The sequence below is a fragment of the Oncorhynchus mykiss genome, chromosome 5, assembly GCF_013265735.2.
Source record: "Oncorhynchus mykiss isolate Arlee chromosome 5, USDA_OmykA_1.1, whole genome shotgun sequence".
NCBI lineage: Eukaryota > Metazoa > Chordata > Actinopteri > Salmoniformes > Salmonidae > Oncorhynchus > Oncorhynchus mykiss.
The window spans coordinates 87,598,119-87,623,810 of record NC_048569.1 but is presented as its reverse complement, the minus strand read 5'-3'; the positions used below and the strand labels follow the sequence as shown (position 1 = coordinate 87,623,810).

The 25,692-nt window shown below is 44.6% G+C and overlaps 1 protein-coding gene across 3 annotated transcripts in view; it reads right to left on the bottom strand.

The window, feature by feature from the left end:
* Window positions 1–25,692, bottom strand: part of kank4 (KN motif and ankyrin repeat domains 4) — a 144,700-nt gene that overhangs the window by 42,594 nt on the left and 76,414 nt on the right. The gene's annotated exons all lie outside the window — the stretch shown is intronic.

The following is a 25,692-nucleotide window of genomic DNA, read 5'->3' as shown; positions in this document are numbered from 1 at the left end:
ACAAAAATTGAGCTTTTTGGTCTAAACTCCACTCGTCGTGTTTGGAGGAAGAAGAAGGATGAGTACAACCCCAAGAACACCATCCCAACCATGAACCATGGAGGTGGAAACATCCTTCTTTGGGGATGCTTTTCTGCAAAGGGGACAGGGCGACTAAACTGTATTGAGGGGAGAATGGATGGGGCCATGTATCGCGAGATCTTGGCCAACAACCTCCTTCCCTCAGTAAGAGCATTGAAGATGGGTCGTGGCTGGGTCTTCCAGCATGACAACTACCCGAAACCCACAGCCAGGGCAACTAAGGAGTGACTCCGTAAGAAGCATCTCAAGGTCCTGGAGTGGCCTAGCCAGTCTCCAGACCTGAACCCAATAGAAAATCTTTGGAGGGAGCTGAAAGTTCGTATTTCCCAGCGACAGCCCCAAAACCTGAAGGATCTGGAGAAGGTCTGTATGGAGGAGTGGGCCAAAATCCCTGCTGCAGTGTGTGCAAACCTGGTCAAGAACTTCAGGAAACATATGATCTCTGTAATTGCAAACAAAGGTTTCTGTACCAAATATTAAGTTCTGCTTTTCTGATGTATCAAATACTTATGTCATGCAATAAAATGCAAACTAATTACTTAAAAATCATAAAATGTGATTTTCTGGATTTTTGTTTTAGATTCCATCTCTCACAGTTAAAGTGTACCTATGATAAAAATTACAGAACTGTACATGCTTTGTAAGTAGGAAAACTTGCAAAATCGGCAGTGTATCAAGTACTTGTTCTCCCCACTGTATCTATCCTACTTATATATCCTACTTATCTATACTACTTATGTGATTCTACTTATCTAATCTACTTATCTATGCTACTTATATATCCTACTTATCTAATCTACTTATGTTATTCTACTTATCTATGCTACTTATGCTATCCTATTTATCTATACTACTTATGCTATGCTACTTATGCTATCCTATTTATCTATACTACTTATGCTATGCTACTTATGCTATTCTACTTATCTATGCTACTTGTATCAATCCTTATGATTGCTTTCTCACCTTAAATGTGTTTAATCATCATAATGGAAGACTTTAGGCTCTTGAGCACTTTCCTGAGCTTTTCTTATTACCTTCCTGCAGCTTGGTACCATCACAACCCCCTTAATAATGCACAAAGAACAAAACACCTTTGAAGCCTAAGGCAAAGAACAAATTGTAAGTGACAATCTCTACTCATTCTGCTTTAATGACTGTGGGGAGAACAGAGGAAGCATCTTTCTACCCGACAACAAATGTCCTGTATCTGTGAACAATACACACTGGAACGGTGGTGCTGGGGAAAGACTGTGTGCTTAGAGTAGAGGAAGGCTGTTTACCATCAGAGTACAGCACAGGAATATGCTACAATACACAGGCACCGCATTGGATGGCAAGGCCATCGATCAAAATGACAGCCAATCCACACAGGAACCTGATCTCGGATCAATAACAACCTCTAGCTGGACCGCCTCCATAAATAAACCCCAAACAATAAAGCAAAGCAAAGCAATGTGAGATCTAGAGCAGAACTGTCTCTGTGTTTCTACCCTGTCCAGTCATATCTCTATCTCTCAGCCCTTTACCAGTCATATCTCTATCTCTCAGCCCTTTACCAGTCATATCTCTATCTCTCAGCCCTTTACCAGTCATATCTCTATCTCTCAGCCCTTTACCAGTCATATCTCTATCTCTCAGCCCTTTACCAGTCATATCTCTATCCCTCAGCCCTTTACCAGTCATATCTCTATCTCTCAGCCCTTTACCAGTCATATCTCTATCCCCCAGCCCTTTACCAGTCATATCTCTATCTCTCAGCCCTTTACCAGTCATATCTCTATTCCCCAGCCCTTTACCAGTCATATCTCTATCTCTCAGCCCTTTACCAGTCATATCTCTATCTCTCAGCCCTTTACCAGTCATATCTCTATCTCTCAGCCCTTTACCAGTCATATCTCTATCCCTCAGCCCTTTACCAGTCATATCTCTATCTCTCAGCCCTTTACCAGTCATATCTCTATCCCCCAGCCCTTTACCAGTCATATCTCTATCTCTCAGCCCTTTACCAGTCATATCTCTATTCCCCAGCCCTTTACCAGTCATATCTCTATCTCTCAGCCCTTTACCAGTCATATCTCTATCTCTCAGCCCTTTACCAGTCATATCTCTATCCCCCAGCCCTTTACCAGTCATGTCTCTCAGCCCTTTACCAGTCATATCTCTATCTCTCAGCCCTTTACCAGTCATATCTCTATCTCTCAGCCCTTTACCAGTCATATCTCTATCTCTCAGCCCTTTACCAGTCATATCTCTATCCCTCAGCCCTTTACCAGTCATATCTCTATCTCTCAGCCCTTTACCAGTCATATCTCTATCCCCCAGCCCTTTACCAGTCATATCTCTATCTCTCAGCCCTTTACCAGTCATATCTCTATCCGCCAGCCCTTTACCAGTCATATCTCTATCTCTCAGCCCTTTACCAGTCATATCTCTATCCCCAGCCCTTTGCCAGTCATATCTCTATTCCCCAGCCCTTTACCAGTCATATCTCTCAGCCATTTACCAGTCATATCTCTATCTCTCAGCCCTTTACCAGTCATATCTCTATCCCCCAGCCCTTTACCAGTCATATCTCTCAGCCCTTTACCAGTCATATCTCTATCCACCAGCCCTTTACCAGTCATATCTCTATTCCCCAGCCCTTTACCAGTCATATCTCTATCCCTCAGCTCTTTACCAGTCATATCTCTCAGCCATTTACCAGTTATATCTCTATCTCTCAGCCCTTTACCAGTCATATCTCTATCTCTCAGCCCTTTACCAGTCATATCTCTATCCCCCAGCCCTTTACCAGTCATATCTCTATCTCTCAGCCCTTTACCAGTCATATCTCTATCTCTTAGCCCTTTACCAATCATATCTCTATCTCTCAGCCCTTTACTGAGATATGACTGGTAACGGGCTGGGGGATAGAGCCCTATACCAGTCATATCTCTATCCCCCCAGCCCTTTACCAGTCATATCTCTATCCCCCCAGCCCTTTACCAGTCATATCTCTATTCCCCAGCCCTTTACCAGTCATATCTCTATTCCCCAGCCCTTTACCAGTCATTTCTCTATCCCCCAGCCCTTTACCAGTCATATCTCTATCCATCAGCCTTTTACCAGTCATATCTCTATCCCCCAGCCCTTTACCAGTCATATCTCTATCCCTCAGCCCTTTACCAGTCATATCTCTATCCCCCAGCCCTTTACCAGTCATATCTCTATCCATCAGTCCTTTATCAGTCATATCTCTATCCCTCAGCCCTTTACCAGTCATATCTCTATCCCCCAGCCCTTTACCAGTCATATCTCTATCCATCAGCCTTTTACCAGTCATATCGCTCAGCCCTTTACCAGTCATATCTCTATCGCCCAGCCTTTTACCAGTCATATCTCTATCCCTCAGCTCTTTGCCAGTCATATCTCTATCCCTCAGCCCTTTACCAGTCATCGATCAAAATGACAGCCAACCTGATCTCGGATCAATAACAACCTCTAGCCCTTTACCAGTCATATCTCTATCCCCCAGCCCTTTACCAGTCATATCTCTATCTCTCAGCCCTTTACCAGTCATATCTCTATTCCCCAGCCCTTTACCAGTCATATCTCTCAGCCCTTTACCAGTCATATCTCTATTCCCCAGCCCTTTACCATTCATATCTCTATCTCTCAGCCCTTTGCCAGTCATATCTCTATTCCCCAGCCCTTTACCAGTCATATCTCTCAGCCCTTTACCAGTCATATCTCTATTCCCCAGCCCTTTACCATTCATATCTCTATCTCTCAGCCCTTTGCCAGTCATATCTCTATCCCCCAGCCCTTTACCAGTCATATCTCTATTCCCCAGCCCTTTACCATTCATATCTCTATCCCCCAGCCCTTTACCAGTCATATCTCTATCTCTCAGCCCTTTACCAGTCATATCTCTATCCCCCAGCCCTTTACCAGTCATATCTCTATTCCCCAGCCCTTTACCAGTCATATCTCTATCTCTCAGCCCTTTACCAGTCATATCTCTATTCCCCAGCCCTTTACTAGTTATATCTCTATCTCTCAGCCCTTTACCAGTCATATCTCTATCTCTTAGCCCTTTACCAATCATATCTCTATCTCTCAGCCCTTTACTGAGATATGACTGGTAACGGGCTGGGGGATAGAGCCCTATACCAGTCATATCTCTATCTCTCAGCCCTTTACCAGTCATATCTCTATCTCTCAGCCCTTTACCAGTCATATCTCTATCCCCCAGCCCTTTACCAGTCATGTCTCTCAGCCCTTTACCAGTCATATCTCTATCTCTCAGCCCTTTACCAGTCATATCTCTATCTCTCAGCCCTTTACCAGTCATATCTCTATCTCTCAGCCCTTTACCAGTCATATCTCTATCCCTCAGCCCTTTACCAGTCATATCTCTATCTCTCAGCCCTTTACCAGTCATATCTCTATCCCCCAGCCCTTTACCAGTCATATCTCTATCTCTCAGCCCTTTACCAGTCATATCTCTATCCGCCAGCCCTTTACCAGTCATATCTCTATCTCTCAGCCCTTTACCAGTCATATCTCTATCCCCAGCCCTTTGCCAGTCATATCTCTATTCCCCAGCCCTTTACCAGTCATATCTCTCAGCCATTTACCAGTCATATCTCTATCTCTCAGCCCTTTACCAGTCATATCTCTATCCCCCAGCCCTTTACCAGTCATATCTCTCAGCCCTTTACCAGTCATATCTCTATCCACCAGCCCTTTACCAGTCATATCTCTATTCCCCAGCCCTTTACCAGTCATATCTCTATCCCTCAGCTCTTTACCAGTCATATCTCTCAGCCATTTACCAGTTATATCTCTATCTCTCAGCCCTTTACCAGTCATATCTCTATCTCTCAGCCCTTTACCAGTCATATCTCTATCCCCCAGCCCTTTACCAGTCATATCTCTATCTCTCAGCCCTTTACCAGTCATATCTCTATCTCTTAGCCCTTTACCAATCATATCTCTATCTCTCAGCCCTTTACTGAGATATGACTGGTAACGGGCTGGGGGATAGAGCCCTATACCAGTCATATCTCTATCCCCCCAGCCCTTTACCAGTCATATCTCTATCCCCCCAGCCCTTTACCAGTCATATCTCTATTCCCCAGCCCTTTACCAGTCATATCTCTATTCCCCAGCCCTTTACCAGTCATTTCTCTATCCCCCAGCCCTTTACCAGTCATATCTCTATCCATCAGCCTTTTACCAGTCATATCTCTATCCCCCAGCCCTTTACCAGTCATATCTCTATCCCTCAGCCCTTTACCAGTCATATCTCTATCCCCCAGCCCTTTACCAGTCATATCTCTATCCATCAGTCCTTTATCAGTCATATCTCTATCCCTCAGCCCTTTACCAGTCATATCTCTATCCCCCAGCCCTTTACCAGTCATATCTCTATCCATCAGCCTTTTACCAGTCATATCGCTCAGCCCTTTACCAGTCATATCTCTATCGCCCAGCCTTTTACCAGTCATATCTCTATCCCTCAGCTCTTTGCCAGTCATATCTCTATCCCTCAGCCCTTTACCAGTCATCGATCAAAATGACAGCCAACCTGATCTCGGATCAATAACAACCTCTAGCCCTTTACCAGTCATATCTCTATCCCCCAGCCCTTTACCAGTCATATCTCTATCTCTCAGCCCTTTACCAGTCATATCTCTATTCCCCAGCCCTTTACCAGTCATATCTCTCAGCCCTTTACCAGTCATATCTCTATTCCCCAGCCCTTTACCATTCATATCTCTATCTCTCAGCCCTTTGCCAGTCATATCTCTATTCCCCAGCCCTTTACCAGTCATATCTCTCAGCCCTTTACCAGTCATATCTCTATTCCCCAGCCCTTTACCATTCATATCTCTATCTCTCAGCCCTTTGCCAGTCATATCTCTATCCCCCAGCCCTTTACCAGTCATATCTCTATTCCCCAGCCCTTTACCATTCATATCTCTATCCCCCAGCCCTTTACCAGTCATATCTCTATCTCTCAGCCCTTTACCAGTCATATCTCTATCCCCCAGCCCTTTACCAGTCATATCTCTATTCCCCAGCCCTTTACCAGTCATATCTCTATCTCTCAGCCCTTTACCAGTCATATCTCTATTCCCCAGCCCTTTACTAGTTATATCTCTATCTCTCAGCCCTTTACCAGTCATATCTCTATCTCTTAGCCCTTTACCAATCATATCTCTATCTCTCAGCCCTTTACTGAGATATGACTGGTAACGGGCTGGGGGATAGAGCCCTATACCAGTCATATCTCTATCTCTCAGCCCTTTACCAGTCATATCTCTATCTCTCAGCCCTTTACCAGTCATATCTCTATCCCCCAGCCCTTTACCAGTCATGTCTCTCAGCCCTTTACCAGTCATATCTCTATCTCTCAGCCCTTTACCAGTCATATCTCTATCTCTCAGCCCTTTACCAGTCATATCTCTATCTCTCAGCCCTTTACCAGTCATATCTCTATCCCTCAGCCCTTTACCAGTCATATCTCTATCTCTCAGCCCTTTACCAGTCATATCTCTATCCCCCAGCCCTTTACCAGTCATATCTCTATCTCTCAGCCCTTTACCAGTCATATCTCTATCCCCCAGCCCTTTACCAGTCATATCTCTATCTCTCAGCCCTTTACCAGTCATATCTCTATCCCCAGCCCTTTGCCAGTCATATCTCTATTCCCCAGCCCTTTACCAGTCATATCTCTCAGCCATTTACCAGTCATATCTCTATCTCTCAGCCCTTTACCAGTCATATCTCTATCCCCCAGCCCTTTACCAGTCATATCTCTCAGCCCTTTACCAGTCATATCTCTATCCACCAGCCCTTTACCAGTCATATCTCTATTCCCCAGCCCTTTACCAGTCATATCTCTATCCCTCAGCTCTTTACCAGTCATATCTCTCAGCCATTTACCAGTTATATCTCTATCTCTCAGCCCTTTACCAGTCATATCTCTATCTCTCAGCCCTTTACCAGTCATATCTCTATCCCCCAGCCCTTTACCAGTCATATCTCTATCTCTCAGCCCTTTACCAGTCATATCTCTATCTCTTAGCCCTTTACCAATCATATCTCTATCTCTCAGCCCTTTACTGAGATATGACTGGTAACGGGCTGGGGGATAGAGCCCTATACCAGTCATATCTCTATCCCCCCAGCCCTTTACCAGTCATATCTCTATCCCCCCAGCCCTTTACCAGTCATATCTCTATTCCCCAGCCCTTTACCAGTCATATCTCTATTCCCCAGCCCTTTACCAGTCATTTCTCTATCCCCCAGCCCTTTACCAGTCATATCTCTATCCATCAGCCTTTTACCAGTCATATCTCTATCCCCCAGCCCTTTACCAGTCATATCTCTATCCCTCAGCCCTTTACCAGTCATATCTCTATCCCCCAGCCCTTTACCAGTCATATCTCTATCCATCAGTCCTTTATCAGTCATATCTCTATCCCTCAGCCCTTTACCAGTCATATCTCTATCCCCCAGCCCTTTACCAGTCATATCTCTATCCATCAGCCTTTTACCAGTCATATCGCTCAGCCCTTTACCAGTCATATCTCTATCGCCCAGCCTTTTACCAGTCATATCTCTATCCCTCAGCTCTTTGCCAGTCATATCTCTATCCCTCAGCCCTTTACCAGTCATCGATCAAAATGACAGCCAACCTGATCTCGGATCAATAACAACCTCTAGCCCTTTACCAGTCATATCTCTATCCCCCAGCCCTTTACCAGTCATATCTCTATCTCTCAGCCCTTTACCAGTCATATCTCTATTCCCCAGCCCTTTACCAGTCATATCTCTCAGCCCTTTACCAGTCATATCTCTATTCCCCAGCCCTTTACCATTCATATCTCTATCTCTCAGCCCTTTGCCAGTCATATCTCTATTCCCCAGCCCTTTACCAGTCATATCTCTCAGCCCTTTACCAGTCATATCTCTATTCCCCAGCCCTTTACCATTCATATCTCTATCTCTCAGCCCTTTGCCAGTCATATCTCTATCCCCCAGCCCTTTACCAGTCATATCTCTATTCCCCAGCCCTTTACCATTCATATCTCTATCCCCCAGCCCTTTACCAGTCATATCTCTATCTCTCAGCCCTTTACCAGTCATATCTCTATCCCCCAGCCCTTTACCAGTCATATCTCTATTCCCCAGCCCTTTACCAGTCATATCTCTATCTCTCAGCCCTTTACCAGTCATATCTCTATTCCCCAGCCCTTTACTAGTTATATCTCTATCTCTCAGCCCTTTACCAGTCATATCTCTATCTCTTAGCCCTTTACCAATCATATCTCTATCTCTCAGCCCTTTACTGAGATATGACTGGTAACGGGCTGGGGGATAGAGCCCTATACCAGTCATATCTCTATCCCTCAGCCCTTTACCAGTCATATCTCTATCCCCCAGCCCTTTACCAGTCATATCTAAATCCCCCAACCCTTTACCAGTCATATCTCTATCCCCCAGCCCTTTACCAGTCATATCTCTATCCATCAGCCCTTTACCAGTCATAGCTCTATCCCCCAGCCCTTTACCAGTCATATCTCTATCCCCCAGCCCTTTACCAGTCATATCTAAATCCCCCAACCCTTTACCAGTCATATCTCTATCCCCCAGCCCTTTACCAGTCATATCTCTATCCATCAGCCCTTTACCAGTCATAGCTCTATCCCCCAGCCCTTTACCAGTCATGTCTCTATCTCTCAGCCCTTTGCCAGTCATATCTCTATCCCCCAGCCCTTTACCAGTCATATCTCTATCCCCCAGCCCTTTACCAGTCATATCTCTATTCCCCAGCCCTTTACCAGTCATATCTCTATCTCTCAGCCCTTTACCCGTCATATCTCTATTCCCCAGCCCTTTACCAGTCATATCTCTCAGCCCTTTACCAGTCATATCTCTATTCCCCAGCCCTTTGCCATTCATATCTCTATCTCTCAGCCCTTTGCCAGTCATATCTCTATCCCCCAGCCCTTTACCAGTCATATCTCTATTCCCCAGCCCTTTACCAGTCATATCTCTATCTCTCAGCCCTTTACCAGTCATATCTCTATTCCCCAGCCCTTTACTAGTTATATCTCTATCTCTCAGCCCTTTACCAGTCATATCTCTATCTCTTAGCCCTTTACCAATCATATCTCTATCTCTCAGCCCTTTACTGAGATATGACTGGTAACGGGCTGGGGGATAGAGCCCTATACCAGTCATATCTCTATCCCTCAGCCCTTTATCAGTCATATCTCTATCCCCCAGCCCTTTACCAGTCATATCTAAATCCCCCAACCCTTTACCAGTCATAGCTCTATCCCCCAGCCCTTTACCAGTCATATCTCTATCCCTCAGCCCTTTACCAGTCATATCTCTATCTCCCAGCCCTTTACCAGTCATATCTTCATCCCCCAGCCCTTTGCCAGTCATATCTTATCCCTCAGCCCTTTACCAGTCATATCTCTATCCCCCAGCCCTTTACCAGTCATATCTCTATCCATCAGCCCTTTACCAGTCATATCTCTATCCCTCAGCCCTTTACCAGTCATATCTCTATCCCCCAGCCCTTTACCAGTCATATCTCTATCCATCAGCCCTTTACTAGTCATATCTCTCAGCCCTTTACCAGTCATATCTCTATCCCTCAGCTCTTTACCAGTCATATCTCTATCCCTCAGCCCTTTACCAGTCATCGATCAAAATGACAGCCAACCTGATCTCGGATCAATAACAACCTCTAGCCCTTTACCAGTCATATCTCTATCTCCCAGCCCTTTACCAGTCATATCTTTATCCCCCAGCCCTTTGCCAGTCATATCTTATCCCTCAGCCCTTTACCAGTCATATCTCTATCCCCCAGCCCTTTACCAGTCATATCTCTCAGCCCTTTACCAGTCATATCTCTATCCCCTGCCCTTTACCAGTCATATCTCTATCCCCTGCCCTTTACCAGTCATATCTCTATCCCCCAGCCCTTTACCAGTCATGTCTCTATCCCCCAGCCCTTTACCAGTCATGTCTCTCAGCCCTTTACCAGTCATATCTCTATCTCTCAGCCCTTTACCAGTCATATCTCTATCCCCCAGCCCTTTACCAGTCATATCTCTATCCTTCAGCCCTTTACACCGGCCCTACTTATCTTCATTTCAGCCGTTAGCCAGTGACTCACCGGGAGTTAGTCATGATACATCGTATGACTATCATAAGACACACAGGATCTGACCAACACATTGTCTCTGCTACCATGGAAACCACACATATGGCTAATTTATCTTGTCACTGAGGTGTTGCTATGGAAGCAGGGGCATGCATGTCCCTGACACTCCAAATCCTTCATGTGACGCTGGGCAATCTGGTTCCGGCTCGCTGTCCTTGAGGCCTAATTAGCCAATTTGTGAGCGGAAGAATGCTGTTGATAATTGCTGAGTAAAGCGCAAGGTTGCAGACTCGACAGGCAATTATACACAGCTGGCAGAGCAGAGAGAACAGCACAGCGAGTTAATTAGATCCTTACTAAAAACACAGGGACAGATATGAGAGAGAGAGAGAGAGAGAGAGAGAGAGAGAGAGAGAGAGAGAGAGAGAGAGAGAGGCACAGAGAAGGGGAGAGAGAGACAGAGAGAGAGGGGGGGGGGGAAGAGAGGCACAGAGAGGGAGAGAGATAGAGAGGGAGAGAGAGAGAGAGAGAGAGAGAGCTACGCACAGGCTGTGAGAGGAGCAACTGGCCCAGCCCCCACCAACCAAATGAGTGACATTAAACAAATGCTGAGTCTACTATGCTCACAATGTGATAGGCCGAGGGTCATGGTAAGATGAGCACAAGAACTCCACCATCCTCACACTAAACCCACCCAAGTAGCATGACACAAATTCTATCTTAAAGGATAAACAAATCACATTTGAGAGTTAAAGAGTTTACTTTAATTGAAAAATCTTATTTTAATAGTTCTTGTTGGATTGTGAGTGTTTGTCTCATTTTGAAGGTAAAGAAAAATAAAAAAGAGTTATGAAATCTGTTTACGTTGCATGTTGGAATTTACAAGGGTTGAAGACCTCTGCTTTTGGACTAAAGAGCAGAAACCCAGACTTCCTGAAAGAAATTGATGATGTTGGTATTGTAGTACTACAGGAAACATGGTGCAGAGGTGATGTTTCCACTGGCTGTCCACTAGGTTATAGGGAGATAATCATACCATCCACTAAATTAAAAGGAATCTAACAGGGCAGAGACTCAGGGGGAATGCTAATATGGTATAAATCTGAACTAATTAATTCAATCGAATTATCTGGTTAAAAATCAACAAGGAGGCTATCTCGACAGATAAAAACATCTTCCTCTGTGCCACATACATTCCCCCCTCAGAGTCACCCTACTTCAATGAAAAGAGTTTCTCCATTCTAGAGAGGGAAATTAGTCACTTTCAGGCCCAAGGCAACGTACTGGTCTGTGGAGACCTGAATGCTAGAACAGCAAAAGAACAAGACACTATTAACAGTCATGGGGACAAACATCTACCAGGAAGCATCAACATTTCCCTCCCCACGTACCCCCACAGAAACAACTATGACAAAGTGAAAAACAAAAACGTACAGCTCCTGAAGCTCTGTCAAACACTGGGTCTGTACATAGTCAACGGTAGGCTGAGAGGGGACTCTTTTGGTAGGTACACCTTCAGCTCATCCCTTGGCAGCAGCACTGTAGACTACTTCCTCACCGAACTAAACCCAGAGTCTCTCAGAGCCTTCACAGTCAGGCCACTAACACCTCTCTCAGACCACAGTAAAATCACAGTGTATCTGAGAAGATCAGAACCCAACCATGAAGCATCACGGCCCAATAAAATACATGGTACAAAACAGGCCTATAGATGGAGTGCAAACAGTACAGACATCTACCAAAAAGCAATTAGTAGCCAAAAAATACAATCTCTCCTGGACAACTTTTTAGCCTTAACATTCTCCTACAGCAATGAAGGTGTACATTTGGCTGTTTGGAACATAAACTTTATATTTGACAAATTAACCTCGTTGGCAAAAATCTAAGAAAGTAATTGAGAAATATGTCTAATCAAAAACACAGAGGAACCAGACAACAAAAATCTACGCCTTCAATATGGGGAAACACTGAAGCAATACAAACACACCCTAAGAACAAAAAAGGAACAGCACATTAGAAATCAGCTGGATGGAATTGAGGAATCCATACTATCAAACCACTTGTGGGAGAATTGGAATAAATTAAACAAACCTCATCATGAGGAATTGGCTATCCAAAATGGGGATATGTGGAGAAATTACTTTGCAAACCTCTACAGCAATATAACAAAGAGCCCAGAACAAAAAGATATACAAGACTAATTACAAATCCTTGAATCAGCAGTCAAAGACTATCAGAATCCTGTGGATACCCCAATTACAGAACAAGAATTATTGGAAAAACTATGCACTCTCCAACCCAAAAAGGCCTGTGGTGCTGATGGTATTTTAAATTAAATGATCAAATATAAAGACCACAAATTCAAATTGGCTATACTCAAACTCTTCAAATTATCCTCACTGCAGGTATTTTCCCCAATATTTGGAACCAGGGATTGATCAAACCAATCTATAAAAATGGAGACAAATTTGACCCAAATAATTACAGAGGAATTTGCGTTAACAGCAACTTGGGCAAAATTCTCTGCAGTATTATAAATATCAGACTACATCATTTCCTTGACGAACACAACGTCCTGAGCAGAAGCCAGATTGGATTTCAACCATTTTTGCGTACAACAGACCACATTTACACCCTCCATACTCTAATTGATAAACAAGTAAACAAAACAAAGGCAAAATCTACTCGTGTTTTGTAGATTTCAAGAAAGCATTTTATTCAGTTTGGCAGGAATGTATTTTTTATAAACTAATAGAAAGTGGTATTGGAGGGAAAACATGATGTTATTAAATCAATGTACACTAAAAACAAATGTGTGGTTAAAATTGGCAACAAGCAAACAGACTTCTTCTCTCAGGGACGGGGAGTGAAACAGGGCTGCCCAATAAGTTCAACACTATTTAACATCTACATTAATGAATTGGCAAAAACATTAGAAGAATCGGCAGCACCTGGTATCACCCTCTACAACACTGAAATCAAGTGTCTACTGTACGCAGATGACCTGGTGCTGCTGTCTCCCACTAAAGAGGGGTTACAGCAGCACCTAGATCGTCTTCACGGGTTCTGTCAGACCTGGGCTCTGACCGTTAACCTAAAAAAAACAAATATAATGATATTCCAAAAAAGGTCTGGAAATAAGGATGACAAATATAAATTCTATTTGGACACAGTTCTATTAGAACACACCAAAAACTACAGATATCTAGGACTAAATATCAGCAACACAGGTAGTTTTCACATGGCTGTGAATGAGCTGAGAGACAAAGCAAGAAATGCATTCTATGCCATTAAAAGCATCATAATCGAAATTCCAATTAGAATCTGGCTCAATCAGTTATAGAACCAATTGCTTTTAATGGCAGTGAAGTATGGGGTCCAATCTCTAATAATGAATTTACCAAATGGGACAAACATCCATTCGAAATACTGCATAGAGAGTTTTGCAAGTGCAAAGAAAAACTCCAAATAACGCATGTAGAGCAGAATTGGATCAATACCCCCTCCTCATTCGAATAGAAAAACAAGTGACTCCAAAACATTCCATCACACAGCTCTACAATGCCAAGAGATGAAAAAAGAGAAGAGTCCCTTCAGCCAGTTGGTTCTGAGGCTCAGTTCACCAACCCAAACCAACCCCATAGAGCCTCAGGACAGCACTCAGTCAGCTGGTTCTGAGGCTCAGTTCACCAACCCAAACCAACCCCATAGAGCCTCAGGACAACACTCAGCCAGCTGGTTCTGAGGCTCAGTTCACCAACTCAAACCAACCCCATAGAGCCTCAGGACAACACTCAGAAAATCTGGCCCAACCAAATCATCACAAAACAAAAATATATCACCTATTGGAAAGACACCACAAAAAAATCTAAGTAAACGTCAATGCTATTTGGCTCTAAACAGACAGTACATGGTGGCAGACTATCAGACCACTGTGACTGATATAAAACTGAGGAAAACATTGACTAGGTGCAGACTCAGTGAGCACAGTCTGGCTATAGAGACCGGTCGTCACAGACAAACCTGGCTGCCCAGAGAGGACAGGCTGTGCTCACTCTGCTCCAGGGGAGAGGTAGAGACAGAGCTGCATTTCCTATTACACTGTGACAAATACTCAGACCTAAGAGAATATTTCTTTCCCAAAATTATAATTCAATACAAAGAATTTGAAACTATAAAAGATAAAGGAAAAATCAAATATTTATTGGGTGAAAAGCCAATGTGCAGTTTTGGCAGCCAAATATGTGTCCTCCTGCCACAACCTGAGGGACAGCCAGTGAAAAGTGCAAAGTAATGTCGATAATATTTCCCATCTTGTTTTGTTTTGTCTTACATACCATGTCATGTGTCTTCTCAGTCATGAGAGAGAGACTGTCTTCTCAGTCATGTTGACACTGGTCTACTACCATTGCTTTAATGTATTGTTGTTCTCATTAATATTGTTGTTGTAGTTGTTGTTAATGGTAATCCCATGTCCACTACTACTATTATTATTGCTGTTGGTCCCACCATTTATTTATATATAAATATATATATTTTTATTTATTTTTATTTTATGATATGTATACTTTGACAATGTAAGTAATAAGGAACTTGCCATGTCAATAAAGTCAATTGAATTGAATTGAATTGGAGAGAGAGAGAGAGAGAGAGAGAGAGAGAGAGAGAGAGAGAGAGAGAGAAAGAGAGAGAGAGGGAGAGAGAGAGAGAGAGAGATTGGAAGGAAGGAAGGATAGAAAGAAAAGAGAGAGGATGTAAAGTGACCGAGGATTAGAAAGAGAGAATGGGAGAGATGGGCAAAGAGAAAGAGAGAGAGTGAGGGAAGATGAGAAACAGAGGCTGGGCAGAGCTGGAAGAAAGTTTCTTAATGAGACTCTCTCTCCAGTTGACGTGGTTCCAACCTCATTTTGAGGAATCTCAGAGCCCTTCATTGTGTCAGTATGGCATGATGTACAGCCCATCAGTACTGGGTGACATGTAGAACATCACTTCATCATGGTTACAGGCAGGCACAGAGGAAACTGGGCCAGAACATCACTTCATCATGGTTACAGGCAGGCACAGAGGAAACTGGGTCAGAACATCACTTCATCATGGTTACAGGCAGGCACAGAGGAAACTGGGGCAGAACATCACTTCATCATGGTTACAGGCAGGCACAGAGGAAACTGGGCCAGAACATCACTTCATCATGGTTACAGGCAGGCACAGAGGAAACTGGGCCAGAACATCATGTCACTATGGTTACAGGCAGGCACAGAGGAAACTGGGTCAGAACATCACTTCATCATGGTTACAGGCAGGCACAGAGGAAACTGGGCCAGAACATCACTTCATCATGGTTACAGGCAGGCACAGAGGAAACTGGGCCAGAACATCACTTCATCATGGTTACAGGCAGGCACAGAGGAAACTGGGCCAGAACATCACTTCATCATGGTTACAGGCAGGCACAGAGGAAACTGGGCCCGAACATCACTTCATCATGGTTACAGGCAGGCACAGAGGAAACTGAGCCAGAACATCATGTCAGCATGGTTACAGGCAGGCACAGAGGAAACTGAGCCAGAGTGGGGGACCCATCCATCACCTCAAAAGTTCATATGGAAAATACATTATCCAAGAAGACTAACAAGGTCACAAGAACCTGACAGGTTTATGTCTGATTCTGTGGGTTCAAAGTCAAACACACATGTGAGCCTCTTTCCAGTAACGACAATAAAACACACACATACACTATTTCCACCACACTCAAGGACATGTGTGATATACAATCTACAAACACCATGTATTTTAACCAGTAAAGCATAACGGAGGCTGATGATGAGGTGGAGACTGACAATCATTATAATAACTCCTGTCCGGAAGCTGTGGGCATCACATCACAGTAACAGCTACAGTAAATAACCTCCTGCCGACAGACGTCTCATATTATGTCAGCTGACCCAGTGAACCACAGGGGGCCGAGCCTTCATTGAAAGTCATGGGTCATTACCAGTTCCTGTAGAGTGCTGCAGATTGAATGATATTAATACAGAGAGGAGAGAGGGAAAGTAGTTTGGAGAGGGGTGACTGGAGACGACAGCTGGGAAGGGATGGCAGCTGCACCATCATATCTCACACACACACACACACACACACACACACACACACACACACACACACACACACACACACACACACACACACACACACACACACACACAAACACACACTGAAAGGTCTGCAGCTGTACCTCTAGATCTGTGACCAGCTCGCCAAGCCTAACTCGGCAGCAGAATGAATGGCTGAACTAGACAACAAAACAACATCTGTGAGTTTCTCACTGGTTGTTAGCAGGTGTACAGCTCTAGAACGTCTTTTATCAGCACCCTCACCATCTGTGTTTACCTCCACATAATCCTGAGAAAGTGGAAATAGCTAGTCACCATAAAAAACACACATGCTGGCACGCACACAAAGACACACACAAAAGTACATACAGTGCCTTGCGAAATTATTCGGCCCCCTTGAACTTTGCGACCTTTTGCCACATTTCAGGCTTCAAACATAAAGATATAAAACTGTATTTTTTTGTGAAGAATCAACAACAAGTGGGACACAATCATGAAGTGGAACGACATTTATTGGATATTTCAAACTTTTTTAACAAATCAAAAACTGAAAAATTGGGCGTGCAAAATTATTCAGCCCCCTTAAGTTAATACTTTGTAGCGCCACCTTTTGCTGCGATTACAGCTGTAAGTCGCTTGGGGTATGTTTTCAGTTTTTGATTTGTTAAAAAAGTTTGAAATATCCAATAAATGTCGTTCCACTTCATGATTGTGTCCCACTTGTTGTTGATTCTTCACAAAAAAATACAGTTTTATATCTTTATGTTTGAAGCCTGAAATGTGGCAAAAGGTCGCAAAGTTCAAGGGGGCCGAATACTTTCGCAAGGCTCTGTACACACATGCACAGAAACTCACACATAACACAACCAGGGGAACATTAATCACTAATGTTACTCTGGAACATCTAGTCACTAAAGTTACTCTGGAACATCTAGTCACTAAAGTTACTCTGGAACATCTAGTCACTAATGTTACTCTGGAACATCTAGTCACTAAAGTTACTCTGGAACATCTAGTCACTAAAGTTACTCTGGAACATCTAGTCAATAAAGTTACTCTGGAACATCTAGTCACTAAAGTTACTCTGGAACATCTAGTCACTAAAGTTACTCTGGAACATCTAGTCACTAAAGTTACTCTGGAACATCTAGTCAATAAAGTTACTCTGGAACATCTAGTCACTAAAGTTACTCTGGAACATCTAGTCACTAAAGTTACTCTGGAACATCTAGTCACTAATGTTACTCTGGAACATCTAGTCACTAATGTTACTCTGGAACATCTAGTCAATAATGTTACTCTGGAACATCTAGTCAATAAAGTTACTCTGGAACATCTAGTCACTAAAGTTACTCTGGAACATCTAGTCACTAAAGTTGCTCTGGAACATCTAGTCACTAAAGTTACTATGGAACGTCTAGTCACTAAAATTACTCTGGAACATCTAGTCACTAAAGTTACTCTGGAACATCTAGTCACTAAAGTTACTATGGAACGTCTAGTCAATAAAGTTACTCTGGAACGTTAATCACTAATGTTACTCTGGAACATCTAGTCACTAAAGTTACTATGGAACGTCTAGTCAATAAAGTTACTCTGGAACATCTAGTCACTAAAGTTACTCTGGAACATCTAGTCACTAAAGTTACCCCGGAACATCTAGTCACTAAAGTTACTCTGGAACATCTAGTCACTAAAGTTACTCTGGAACATCTAGTCACTAAAGTTACTATGGAACGTCTAGTCAATAAAGTTACTCTGGAACATTAATCACTAAAGTTACTATGGAACATCTAGTCACTAAAGTTACTATGGAACGTCTAGTCAATAAAGTTACTCTGGAACATCTAGTCACTAAAGTTACTCTGGAACATCTAGTCACTAAAGTTACCCTGGAACATCTAGTCACTAAAGTTACCCTGGAACATCTAGTCACTAAAGTTACTCTGGAACATCTAGTCACTAAAGTTACTCTGGAACATCTAGTCACTAAAGTTACTGTGGAACGTCTAGTCAATAAAGTTACCCTGGAACATCTAGTCACTAAAGTTACTCTGGAACATTAATCACCAATGTTACTCTGGAACGTCTAGTCACTAAAGTTACTCTGGAACATCTAGTCACTAAAGTTACTCTGGAACATCTAGTCAATAAAGTTACTCTGGAACATCTAGTCAATAAAGTTACTCTGGAACATCTAGTCACTAAAGTTACTCTGGAACATCTAGTCAATAAAGTTACTATGGAACATCAATCACTAATGTTACTATGGAACATCTAGTCAATAAAGTTACTATGGAAACGTATTGAATGTATATTACTCATTGCTTGTTGTTCTGAATCATCTGCAATTAAAGCAGGCAACATGAGGACAGGGCAGGAGAACAGGGCAGGAGGACTGGGCAGGAGGACAGGGCAGGAGGATAGGGTAGAAGGACAGGGCAGGAGGATAGGGCAGGAGGACAGGGCAGGAGGACAGGGCAGGAGGACTGGGCAGGAGGACAGGGCAGGGCAGGAGGACAGGGCAGGAGGATATGGCAGGAGGACAGGGCAGGAGGACTGGGCAGGAGGACAGGGCAGGAGGACAGGGCAGGAGGATATGGCAGGAGGACAGGGCAGGAGGACGGGGCAGGAGGATAGGGCAGGAGGACAGGGAAGGAGGACAGCCCCATTAGTTTCCTGTAATAAGCTGCCAGAGGCCTCCCTCCAGATGACAGAACTCCAGAGAGAGACCAGACATTCTCTCCATCTGTCTATGTCTGGAAGGATTACACTACAGAATACAATACAGTGCAGGGTGTTTGTGTGTGTGTGTGTCCACCCCCCGCTCCACCCTCCACCCTCCTCCACCCTCCACCAACCCCCTTCACCCTCTTCTGTCTATCTGTTCATTTAGTTGTCCTCTACCATGATAACCCAGTCCAGCCCTGCTCAGTGATTTGATTTAATAACCCAGTCCAGTCCAGCCCTGCTCAGTGATTTAATAACCCAGTCCAGTCCTGCTCAGTGATTTAATAACCCAGTCCAGTCCAGCCCTGCTCAGTGATTTAATAACCCAGTCCAGTCCAGCCCTGCTCAGTGATTGAATAACCCAGTCCAGCCCTGCTCAGTGATTTAATAACCCAGTCCAGCCCTGCTCAGTGATTTAATAACCCAGTCCAGCCCTGCTCAGTGATTTGATAACCTAGTCCAGCCCTGCTCGGTGATTTAATAACCCAGTTCAGCCCTGCTCAGTGATTTAATAACCCAGTCCAGCCCTGCTCAGTGATTTAATAACCCAGTCCAGCCCTGCTCAGTGATTTAATAACCCAGTCCAGCCCTGCTCAGTGATTTAATAACCCAGTCCAGCCCTGCTCAGTGATTTGATAACCTAGTCCAGCCCTGCTCGGTGATTTAATAACCCAGTTCAGCCCTGCTCAGTGATTTAATAACCCAGTCCAGCCCTGCTCAGTGATTTAATAACCCAGTCCAGCCCTGCTCAGTGATTTAATAACCCAGTCCAGCCCTGCTCAGTGATTTGATAACCTAGTCCAGCCCTGCTCGGTGATTTAATAACCCAGTTCAGCCCTGCTCAGTGATTTAATAACCCAGTCCAGCCCTGCTCAGTGATTTAATAACCCAGTCCAGTCCTGCTCAGTGATTTAATAACCCAGTTCAGCCCTGCTCAGTGATTTAATAACCCAGTCCAGCCCTGCTCAGTGATTTAATAACCCAGTTCAGCCCTGCTCAGTGATTTGATAACCCAGTCCAGCCCTGCTCAGTGATTTAATAACCCAGTCCAGCCCTGCTCAGTGATTTGATAACCAAGTCCAGCCCTGCTCAGTGATTTAATAACCCAGTTCAGCCCTACTCAGTGATTTAATAACCCAGTCCAGCCCTGCTCAGTGATTTAATAACCCAGTTCAGCCCTGCTCAGTGATTTGATTTGAATACCCAGTCCAGCCCTGCTCAGTGATTTGAATACCCAGTCCAGTCCTGCTCAGTGATTTGAATACCCAGTCTAGCCCTGCTCAGTGATTTGAATACCCAGTCCAGCCCTGCTCAGTGATTTGATTTGAATACCCAGTCCAGCCCTGCTCAGTGATTTGATCACCCAGTCCAGCCCTGCTCAGTGATTTGATCACGCAGTCCAGCCCTGCTCAGTGATTGATTTGATAACTATAGATTGATTTGATGAGGCTAGAAACACTGTTACAACCAACAAATCCACTATAATTGAAAAATTCAATAAGCATTTCTCTACGGCTGGCCATGCTTTCCACCTGGCTACCCCAGTCAACTGCCCGGCACCCTCCACAGCAACCCGCCCAAGCCCCCACCATTTCTCCTTCACCAATATCCAGATAGCTCATGTTCTGAAAGAGCTGCAAAATCTGGACCCCTACAAATCAGCCAGGCTAGACAATCTGGACCCTCTCTTTCTAAAATTACCTGCCGAAATTGTTGCAACCCCTATTACTAGCCTTTTCAACCTCTCTTTCGTATCGTCTGAGATTCCCAAAGATTGGAAAGCTGCCGCGGTCATCCCCCTCTTCGAAGGGGGAGACACTCTAGACCCAAACTGTTACAGACCTATATCTATCCTACGTTGCATCTCTAAGGTCTTCGAAAGCCAAGTTAACAAACAGATTACTGACCATTTTGAATCACATCGTACCTTCTCCGCTATGCAATCTGGTTTCCAAGCTGGTCATGGGTGCACCTCAGCCACGCTTAAGGTCTTTAACGATATCATAACCGCCATCGATAAGAGACATTACTGTGCAGCTGTATGCATCGACTTGGCCAAGGCTTTCGACTCTATCAATCACCACATTCTTATTGGCAGACTCAACAGCCTTGGTTTCTCAAATGATTGCCTCACCTGGTTCACCAACTACTTCTCTGATAGAGCTCAGTGTGTCAAATCGGAGGGCCTGTTGTCCGGACCTCTGGCAGTCTCTGTGGGGGTGCCACAGGGTTCAATTCTCGGGCCGACTCTCTTCTCTGTATACATCAATGATGTCGATCTTGCTGCTGGTGATTCTCTGATCCACCTCTACGCAGACGACACCATTCTGTATACTTCTGACCCTTCTTTGGACACTGTGTTAACTAACCTCCAGACGAGCTTCAATGCCATACAACTCTCCTTCCGTGGCCTCCAACTGCCCTTAAATGCAAATAAAACTAAATGCATGCTATTCAACCGATCATTGCCCGCACCTGCGCGCCCATCCAGCATCACTACTCTGGACGGCTCTGACTTAGAATACGTGGATAACTACAAATACCTAGGTGTCTGACTAGACTGTAAACTCTCCATCCAGACTCACATTAAGCATCTCCAATCAAAAATTACATCTAGAATCGGCTTCCTATTTCGCAACAAAGCTTCCTTCACTCATGCTGCCAAACATACCCTTGTAAAACTGACCATCCTACCGATCCTTGACTTCGGCGATGTCATCAATAAAATAGCCTCCAACACTCTACTCAGCAAACTGGATGTAGTCTATCACAGTGCCCTCCGTTTTGCCACCAAAGCCCCATACACTACTCACCAGTGTGACCTATACGCTCTCGTTGGCTGGCCCTCGCTTCATACTCGTCGCCAAACCCACTGGCTACAGGTTATCTACAAGTCTCTGCTAGGTAAAGCCCCGCCCTATCTCAGCTCGCTGGTCACCATAGCAGCACCCACTCGTAGCACGCGCTCCAGCAGGTATATCTCACTGGTCACCCCCAAAGCCAATTCCTCCTTTGGTCGCCTTTCCTTCCAGTTCTCTGCTGCCACTGACTGGAACGAACTGCAAAAATCACAGAAGCTGGAGATTCCCATCTCCCTCACTAGCTTTAAGAACCAGCTGTCAGAGCAGCTCACAGATCACTGCACCTGTTCATAGCCCGTCTGTATACAGCCCATCTATCTACCTCATCCCCATACTGTATTTATTTATTTTGCTCCTTTTGCACCACAGTATCTCTACTTGCACATCCATCTTTTGCTCATCTACCAGTGTTTAATTGCCATATTGTAATTACTTCGCCACCATGGCCTATTTATTGCCTTAACTCCCTTATTTGACCTAATTTGCACTCACTGTATATAGACTTTGTTTTCTTTTTTTCTACTGTATTATTGACTGTATGTTTTGTTCATTCCACGTGTAACTCTGTGTTGGTGTATGTGTCGACCTGCTATGCTTTATCTTGGCCAGGTCGCAGTTGCAAATGAGACCTTGTTCTCAACTAGCTCACCTGGTTAAATAAAGGTGAAATAAAAAAATCTGCTTTCTTATCTCTCTAATCATTCAGCTCATCCCACCTTTCATGGAGCCCTCCATCCCCAGGTCCCAGTGGCTTTGTGTGTGTGTGTGTGTGTGTGTGCGTGCGTGTGTGCGTGTGTGTGTGTGTGTGTGTGTGTGTGTGTGTGTGTGTGTGTGTGTGTGTGTGCGTGTGTGTGTGTGTGTGCGTGCGTGTGTGCGTGTGTGTGTGTGTGTGTGTGTGTGCGTGTGTGTGTGTGTGTGTGTGTGTGTGTGTGTGTGTGTGTGTGTGTGTGCGTGCTGCACGAGACTATCTGCCCGCTTTCATTAGAGATAAGGAACGACACCAACATAAATTATTTAGTCACCCAGCACCATTGCTAGCCTAACCTAGCAGCATTAGACTGATGGCTAACCCTTAGCCTCTCTACCCATCAGCGGCTAATTAGCACGGCGGCGCGGCTATCCCTATGCGTGAAATCATCGCTGTGTTAGATCTAGCTTCTTTCAAAGCCAAAGGGAGGATATGGCTGGATGGAGGGAATAGGGAGGAAGAGAGGAAAGGTAAAGAGGGGGAAGGGAAGAGACTGCTGTCAGGAGAGATGACAGGAAGTTGAGTTGTGTGTAGAGAGAAGGGAGATCTGATGAGGAGAGAGCGAGGGAGAGATAGATGGAGGGAGGGAGTGAGAGAGAGAGAGAGAGAGAGAGAGAGAGAGAGGGGGGGGGGTGTATGGATGGAAGGAGGGAGGGAGGGAGGCAGGAATGGGTGGGCACATGTCACATCGGACTGGATCAATTACAGCACTGTCATCTCCTATCAGATCCCCCTACACTCCCTTCTGCACATAAAAACAACATACATATGAATGCACACATGCACACATATGTGCATTTCATACAAACACACACATGGAATGTACTAGCATAATAAAACACACACACACTCTCTCACATACAAACACACAAGCACATATGTACCAACAGAGGGGAAGGGAAGAGACTGCTGTCAGGAGAGATGACAGGAAGTTGAGTTGTGTGTAGAGAGAAGAGAGATCTGATGAGGAGAGAGTGAGGGAGAGATAGATGGAGGGAGTGAGTGTGAGAGAGAGAGAGTGAGGGAGAGAGAGAGAGAGAGAGAGAGAGAGAGAGCGAGAGGGGGCATGTATGGAGGGAGGGAGGGAGGGAGGGAGGGAGGGAGGGAGGGAGGGAGGGAGGGAGGGAGGGGTGGGCACACGTCACATCGGACTGGATCAATTACAGCACTGTCATCTCCTATCAGATCCCCCTACACTCCCTTCTGCACATAAAAACAACATACATATGAATTCACACATGCACACATATGTGCATTTCATACAAACACACACATGGAATGTACTAGCATAATAAAACACACACACACTCTCTCACATACAAACACACAAGCACATATGTACCAACAGAAGTGCACACACACTGCACACACTACACTGCACGCCCCTGCACGCAGTAGTAGCAGCAGTAGTAGTAGTACTAGCAGCAGTAGTAGCAGTAGTAGCAGTACTAGCAGCAGTAGTAGCAGAAGTAGCAGTACTAGCAGCAGTAGTAGCAGTACTAGCAGCAGTAATAGCAGTAGTAGCAGTACAGGTACCAGTAGTAACAGTAGTAGTAGTAGCAGCAGTAGCAGTAATAGTAGCAGTAGTAGCAGTAGTAGTAGTAGCAGCAGTAGAAGCAGTTTTAGCAGTAGCTGTAGTAGTAGTAGCAGTAGTCGTAGTAGTAGTAGCAGTAATAGCAGTAGTAGTAGCAGCAGCAGTCGTAGTAGTAGCAGTAATAGCAGTAGTAGTAGTAGCAGTAGAAGCAGTAGTAGCAGCAGTACTAGCAGTAGTAGCAGTAGCAGTACTAGTAACAGTAGCAGTAGTAGCAGTAGTAGTAGCAGCAGTAGTAACAATAGTAGCAGTATCAGTAGTAGTAGCAGTAGTAGCAGTAGTAGTAGCAGTACTAGTAGTAGTGGTAGTACCAGTAGTAGCAGTAGTAGTAGTAGCAGTAATAGCAGTAGTAGTAGCAGCAGCAGTCGTAGTAGTAGCAGTAATAGCAGTAGTAGTAGTAGTAGTAGCAGCATTAGCAGTATCAGTAGTAGCAGTACTAGTAGCAGCAGTGGTAGTAGTAGCAGTAGTAGCAGTAGTAGTAGCAGTACTAGTAGCAGTAGTAGCAGTAGTAGTAGTAGTAGTAGTAGCAGCAGTAGTAGCAGTACTAGCAGCAGTAGTAGCAGTAGTAGCAATACTAGTAGCAGTAGTAGCAGCAGTAGTAGCAGTAGTAGCAGTACTAGCAGCAGTAGTAGCAGTACTAGCAGCAGTAATAGCAGTAGTAGCAGTACTAGCAATACTAGTAGCAGTAGTAGCAGCAGTAGTAGCAGTAGTAGCAGCAGTAGTAGCAGTAGTAGCAGCAGTAGTAGCAGTACTAGCAGCAGTAGTAGCAGTAGTAGCAATACTAGTAGCAGTAGTAGCAGCAGTAGTAGCAGTAGTAGCAGTACTAGCAGCAGTAGTAGCAGTACTAGCAGCAGTAGTAGCAGTACTAGCAATACTAGTAGCAGTACTAGCAATACTAGTAGCAGTAGTAGCAGAAGTAGTAGCAGTAGCAGCAGCAGTAGTAACAGTACTAGCAGCACACTCCGTACACACTATTGATCTTATTACGGTGACAGCTACAGAACCCTGTAACCCCACACACACGTACATGCACACACACGTGGGCGGACACTGCCCACACACATATGCACACACAGATAGGTGCACACCCTCCTACTCACACACACAGAGAGAGGGAAATTAGTTGGCCGGTTTCCAGTAAGGGTCGACAAACTGAATGTTCATTTCCCTCCATGTGTATTAGTGGAACATGAGCTCAGAGTCTGCTTGTTTCTCCTGCAATGCAGCAGCAGCAACGGCTAACAAGGGAAGTAGAAACACACTGGAACGAGTTACCGCTCAGTTAACACAGCAGCCTGGCTCCATACACAGCAAACCAGACACACACATGCAGACGCTCTCTCATAAAACATAGGAGGCACATACATCTCTCACCTCTACTGCTCCGAGCA